At 45.6% G+C, this 7,500-nt stretch overlaps 1 protein-coding gene across 1 annotated transcript in view; it reads right to left on the reverse strand.

Moving 5' to 3' along the window:
• The window catches only part of igdcc3 (immunoglobulin superfamily, DCC subclass, member 3), an 84,077-nt gene that overhangs the window by 429 nt on the left and 76,148 nt on the right, over window positions 1-7,500 (reverse strand). Inside the window, exon 14 of the mRNA XM_012834355.3 lies at window positions 1-7,500. This exon is cut by the window's left edge and continues 429 nt beyond it; it is cut by the window's right edge and continues 303 nt beyond it. The gene's annotated coding sequence lies outside the window, so the exon portion shown is untranslated.

Here is a 7,500-nt window from a genome sequence, read left to right on the forward strand (position 1 = left end):
AGAAAAACAAAAAAATACTCTGAGATTCTCCTGCATTGTTTCAAATTGACCTGAATTCAAGGAAAAAACGGAGTCGCTTGATCAAATGGAGGCACTGACCTGAAAGAGGACAGCCAGGAAACGCTGGATACACACACACACACACACACAAACACACGCTACGACTCTTCATCCTCTTTGTTCTCTTTCCTTTCCTTGTGCTCACTAAAGCCTTTTCTTTCCTCTTCCTTCGTCTCGTCTTCTTGTTTCTGTCTGAAAACTCAATCGCTCAGGACTCTGAGCTCCAAGACAGCAGACTCTTCCCCCATAGCCCAGAGTCCAGCAGGCGCTCCACTGACGCGGACTACACTGGCCATCACTGGGCTACTGAATGCTTCAGCTCTATATGTGGCTCCTGACTGACAAGTTGAGAATGCTGAGGAGGAGGGAATGGAGGCAGAAAGCTGCTATGCCAACACACACACGCACACGCACACACAAACGCACACGCACACACGCCCCCGACACATGTTACACTACCATGCGTTATCATGCCACCAGTTCTGACCCTGTGTGATGCCCCACAATTTGATTGGCTACTGCTACTGGCTCCTGTAACTTCCACATTCTAACCCCTGCAGTGATCTCCGTATGACCTCACAATAGCAGCTGTTTCTATGGCGATGGCACAGCGACCGGTATAGGTGAAGGGAGGAAGCCATGCCTGTATGTGCATATTTATGTATGTTAAGAAATGTTGTGATCCGTGTTAAGAATGGTCTATAAACAAGCATGTCAGGAAAAATGTCGGACTGACATGTACATTGGAGCCAGTAGATAAGTGTGTGTGTGTGTGTCTGTGTGTGCGATTTTGCTACAGTAGCTTAGCATGAAGCTTCCTGAGGCAATACACCCCTCTAATCTTTCCCTACACACACACACACACACACACTAAAACAAACACACAATCTGTGTAATAAATGCATGTAGCAGGTGGCTGATTCATCCCCACAGGTTTCATCAAGAAGCTGATAAGCTGTTTTGACAGTGACATCAATTACAGGACCTGGAGAGACAGCGAGCTGACACAGCCTCATGGAAAACAGCAAGGGGTGATGGGAGAATAACGCAGACCTGAAAGTGATGAGTTGACACCTCTTGGCTGGGGGTATGCAAAACCAAACAGCTAATTCCGCAACAATAATTGGCCAATCATAAGTAGACAATAAACAAAGGCAAACAAACCACAATCCTGTTCACACTCCATTAGTTGGCACTTACATAATGTCCACTGTGAATCACCTGTACCTGTACCTGTGCCTGTTCAAGAGCAAGCAACACTTACATAACCTCCACTTTGAATCACCCGCACCTGTACCTGGGCCTGTTCAAGAGCAAGCAACACGCTGGACGAAGGCCATTACTATGACAACACGTGGGACTCTGGGCGCTCATCTAGAGATGACACTGTTCTGTACAGAAAAACCACTCCTATACTTCCTCTACACAGACTACACTCTCTCACTCTTCTCAATGACATGTTCAGGCGAGGATGGAAAGGAATAATGAACAAATCTAGCTGACACGGCTGTTAATTACCACTATGTTACATCAACCGCTGATGAGGGTGCGTTTGCACAAATGAGCCACTGATGGCACGGTTATAGGAGCCCAGAGGGCACTCTCTGAGGAGCCTCGCCCAACGCAGCCACTACAAACATGATTCACTCGCACTATCAGACGCAGGGGGAATTCAGTACCAGGGTGAAAATGAAATGCAGATTGCGACGCAGGGTGGAAAGCTCGTCATTCAAGGTGTGTGTGTGTGTGTGTGTGTGGGGGGGGGGGGGGTTGAAGGATGACCTTATCTGGGTATGGATAGAGAAGAGACTGCGTTCGAGATGACTGCCACGCATACTTCCGATGAAGTAACTCTCTCACACATGAACGCACATGCCATGTTTACCTTAGCCATACCAAATGAGCACAACAGAACAACATCAGCACCATGCTTCCCATTCTCTCATATCAACACACACGCACACGCATACACACACGCGGGTACACACACACACACACACACTGCTTCCATTGTCTCACGTCCCCTGACCGGCTAATGCAACACGGCATGTCAGCCACTGCCATTGATATAGTAACACCTGCTTTGAGTACGAGTTGTCCAGCACTTTAGCGGTAGCACCATGAGTTGACATCAGTAGTTCCCCGGCTGTTCGCGTCGTCTAACGAAAAATAAGTTATCATCTAAAACAATAAATACAACAGAACACGGTCTTGAGATGAGAGCTTACTCGATCCAGTTGATGCACCTTTCCAGCTTTGGTTCCAGAAGGCCGGGAGCACACGAGAGGCCTAGCACACAACAGGGCCCTGTGTCGTACACACACACACACAGACACACACACGCTGGGATGACTTAAGGAGGCATGACGGACTGCTTGGGGTCGCTTTCTCACAGGAGCCCTTCACCTAGGGCGTGAAAGAAAGGGACGATTGAGAGCAACAACAAAGAGAGAGCGAGGGAACGCGAGCGGGGGAAAGGCAAGGAGAAACGGTTGCATCTTTAATCCCCCTTCATGAGGGGAGGCATATGTGCCTGAGACGGTTGGACATTATCCGGAGGAGAAAGGAGATGTTTGTTTTACAGATTCACAGTTTGATCTCCGCTCCGCGGTCACAAATAGCTGCGGGTTGCCATAGAACCGGAGACGGTGCTATATGCTAACGCTCGCCTGCTAATATGGAGAAAAGGGAAGGGGGGGCAATGTGTGTGTGTATGTGTGTGTAGGGGGGTATACTGACAAACAACCCTTTCTTTACAGAGATGTGCCTCGCTGTGTGTGTGTGTGTGTGTGTGTGAGTGTGTGTGAAGAGGGGCCCACAGATGGCTTAGGGAGATGGAGACAAACCCCCTATTTTAAAGGCATTTGTGAAGCCTTTAACCAGTGAATGATGAAGGCAGCAGCCCCTTCAATGTGTGGGATTACTGCAGGCTGGTGCTGTATGTGTGTGTGTGTGTGTGTGTGTGTGTGTGTGTGTGTGTGCCATCAACCCCCTCTACTGCTGTTGGTTTAGCTGATGAGGTTGAGGAAGAAAGGAGGCGAATGGGAAAGACCAGCAGGAACAAGTGCAGGAGTGCAGGAGGGAAATCTGAGATGCGTTTCTGAACGTATCATTGAGCAAACACCGTACTAACTAGGAGAGAGAGAGTGTTCAAAATGATACTCTCTTTACCATTTAACAGCAGTAGTTGTTCAACAGTGCTTTTGGGAACTGCCCAGGGGGAAAGGGTGCACAGGGATAGGAGGCCCAGTCTGTCTGTCAGACATCTCAGCCAATTAAAACATCCCTGAGGGCAGTGTGCCCGCACAGCACACTCATTTCTGTCTTTGAGGCAAACTCAGCGGACGGGTATCCAAAGAAAAAGCAGACAGGAGAGAAAATATGATAAAAAATAAAGACATTTTTGAGAAACAGGAGGGAAGACGTCCGATACACCGATCGAAAGGCAAACTGAGGAGTGATTGGTGCTCTGAGACTAGATGTTCAGCGTCGTCTGACTGCACTGGCCACAAAAGCCGAAGTGTAAGACAGGACATTTCACAGGCAACTCTTTACAATTACAAATGACCCTTCAGGAGCCGAAAGAGAGAGAGACGTGGATCTCATCGGATCTGGTGAACGCCGCTAACTTATCACAAGGCGTTCTGGGTATAAACATCGGAGGTCCTATGGCAGGTATCACACGCAGATTATACTCTTTTCATCCCTCCCTCCATCTTTCTCCTTCTCTTTCTTGCTCTTTGTCTCTTTCCGTGGAGTGCCCAACCTACAAAACACACATGTTACAGTCTATCCACTCCATTTAGGACCACCGCTAATTACACGTCATCATATTGGTAGCAGTTCATAAATACACAGGTAGGCAAAATGTAGTTGAGCGCCATTTTGTCCTCCAGCTAGCTGACACCTCTACATCTCATAACAATATACTGAACATGGACAATTCATCAAACTAAACAGAAACACCAATTGACTGCATAACAAAACAAACATTTGAAAAATGTTTGAAAATGAAAATAAAAGACAAAAAAAAAACATGAATGAAAACCAGTTTGTACTGCAGGGTCCAACACTTGTCTTCAAAGTTAAAAGCAGCAGAGCCAGTAAGAAACATTGTTTAGACTACATAACACGATAAGAACAATAAAAAAAAACATCCATTATATTGGAGTCAGGATGGTAAATCTTGTGTTCAAAGTCCCCTTGGAATGTCCTGAGAAATCACGTGCCATTTTTTGTTTCAGTGTAACGTGTACATGTCCCCCACCCCCCAAAACCAAAAAAAAACAGAGGTAAATATATTACTTTAAGCAACTGCTTCACCATCAACACTGTTTCCTGGAGATGCAACTTGTAGCACCGAAGGTCTGGAGAGAAATGTGGACGACAGTGGATATTTACACACATGTAAGATTGGCGAACCATGCACAGAGCTCTCTGGGCGAGAGCAAACCAGTGTGTCTTTTTGACTTGAACCTACTGATATGGACTGGAGAGTCAGAGCACTAAGAACATGAAGACAACGTGCTACATTCACGTCCATAGGAGTTGAACATAGCAACCTAGTGAGTTGCATTTGAGTGTGTGTCTGTGTGTGTTTTATGTCATGTTCTTGCATGAGGAACCCACAGAGCTTTTTCTCTGACCCTAACCCTCTTGTGAGTGTGAGTGTGTGTGTGTGTGTGTGTGTGTGTGTGTGTGTGTGTGTGTGTGTGTGTGTGTGTGTGTGTAAAAATAAGAGATTTAGTGTACAGTATATTACCTCCCTTAAACAGAGAGGCTTTGAGAGGTCCTGAGAGCTTGGTTGTTGCACTGAGGTAGGTTACCACAGAAACATGCATTGGAACACAACGTGACACACAACCAGGAAAACACAGAGAGAGAAGGAGAGAACAAGGGATGGAGGAGTAAAGGGGAGGTGTGAGAGAGAGAGAAAGACACAAAGAACGAGAGACAGCAAGAGAAAGAGTCTGTGTGAGTTGTGTGTTGTGTCTAAGTAGTAAAGAACTATAAATAAATGCCTCCAGGGGTGTTGGCCGTCCGACAGAGTGAGCGACCCCCAATACTGCCTGGCCTCCCATCCACTGTGAGCTCTGAGCACCACCCCAACAGAGCTCCTGCCACTGCGATCCTCAGGTTTAGGGACACGCAACAGGCTCCCCTAACGCAACAGTCATGGGAATGAAGTGCATGCAAGCAATGTGTAGGGAATTAGAGACTGTTGCTTACACAGACATGTTTTTTTTTTCTCTCTGTGTTACCTTCTTTCACCTTTCTTCAAAAAGGTACAAAAATGAATGATCTGGTGTCAGTTCCACTTCATGTGAATCCCCTTATGGCACTATGCATTAATACTAGCCATGTGAACCCCCTTATGGCACTTCGCATTAATACTAGCCATGTAAACCCCCCTATGGCACTACGCATTAATACTAGCCATGACTTGGTTAGCATGGCTTGGTTCTGATCTGCTAACTCTGATATGGGTCTGCGCTCTAGATCCGGATCCGGGCCACATGTGGTCCAAATTGAGGCCAGATCCGGCCTAGTAGCATGGAGTCCACCTCTATGAAGGCTGGGTTGGGAGGTTTTGCCCTAGGGTAAGTGTCTCCTTCTGATGAGGTCACTAAAACGCGCCGGCATCGCACTTCACTCGCTCACTGTGGGAAACCCCAATGACTTTACACAATAGGGGAGATACTTACACCCCCACTTCCTTCTCTCTCTCTCTCTCTCACACACATACACCTTATGGCCAAGAAGATACTGAGATCAATGCTGTGCTTCATTCTTGAGTAATGCTCCATCATACGCCCCTTCCCACTTCTCCATCACCTGGCCACTGCACTCAGCAGGATGCAAGAATGAGAGGGGTGATTTCTACCGCGACTCCCTCATGAGCTCTATCTATGATGCATGCTTTCATCTAACTAAGATCAACTTGTATTGGCTTTTCTCTCGAAACACAGTTGGCATCTCAGTGAGTGAGTGTGTGTGTGTGTGTGTGTGTGTGTGTGTGTGTGTGGTTAGCACCATCAGTATCTCCTCACATAATCAGCGATGTGTGTGTTGAATCGATAACATTGACGTCTTCCCACATGGGAAGTGGTGCATGTGTGTGTGAGTGTGTGTGTGTGTTAGCGCAACCTGAAGTTGTTCTGAGCAGTGCATCTGTAGTTCTCTCTCTACCCCTATAGCGACAGCAGCAACAGGATATTCAAAACAACTTAAAAAAAATACTCACCTGGAAAACTCATAACCGTCCCAGCAGTGTCACCACTACACGGTAACTATGGAACACTACAAAAAATAAATTCCGCCGCCCTTTTCTGCTAGTACTGCTTTACAAACAGAATTAAAAATGAGCACGATCATTTGCTGATGTGTATGAGGTCATATCATATCCACTGCAAGAACATCATAACCAAAAGGGGAAGCCAGGATCTCACAACCGAAATGACAAAGGAACAAAGAGAAATTCAAAATAATTAGGACAAAAAAAACAATAATAACAACATTGACAACAACAACAACAACAACAACAACAACATTGTTAAATTTTGAGGTAGAACATGAACTTCGGCATTTAGAAGTGCTATATGTTGGATACTTTTTTTTTTTTCTTTTTAAAATATTTTCTCTTTTCGTGATTTCTTAGCAGTGAGAGAGAGTGTGTTGGAGTTGTGACATCTGAGGTAGTACGGCACCTGTTTTTTTTTTCTCCTTCTTTTCCTCTTTAAGCATTTCTCTCTGACATTTTCGCTCAAACGTGTCACGTAACTGAACATACGGGAAGACGAAGATCCCAAAAAGGCTTCCCAAAAAACACATTCATTCCGGTTGAGGTAGGCTTTTGTTACAAAACAAAGAAAATATATAAACAACCAACCAAAAACAAACAAACAAAAAAAAAATAAGTTTCACATAGCCAAAGTCCAGCCTGGTTTAGCAGAGCAGGGAAACTTCCAGAAAACCCATTTTTTTATATCATCTTCAGTGAGCGTCCTGAGAGAGAGGGGGTGGGACAGATCATGTCCCCGGGAGAAGGCCATCATCTCCAGCTGAAGGGTTGTGGAATCATTGGTAGGCTAAGAGTTGGCAGCTGGAGTTCACTTAATACAGCATAAAAAAAACAATCATATTCAAACCATAGAACATCTGGAAGATGGACAGATATCAATGGCACCATAGAGAAGATAGCTTCTGTTGTTCTTTTGAGCGGATAAAACAAATGCTGGAGGGGGGTTGTTATTCTGTGTGCTGTTGGCATTTGACAAAAAAATGTAAGAAACTCTTTGCTCCACCTGCCACTTCGAATCAGCCTGTCTGTCTATAGCAGAGCCACACCCACAATCTAGACAATTGCCACGCCTCCAAGGGCAAGCCTGTCTTTTCCCCACAAGGAAACTTAAGTTAGCAACAATAAAAACCAAAAAAAAA

This window comes from Clupea harengus, chromosome 20 (genome assembly GCF_900700415.2).
Source record: "Clupea harengus chromosome 20, Ch_v2.0.2, whole genome shotgun sequence".
NCBI classification, from domain to species: Eukaryota; Metazoa; Chordata; class Actinopteri; order Clupeiformes; family Clupeidae; genus Clupea; species Clupea harengus.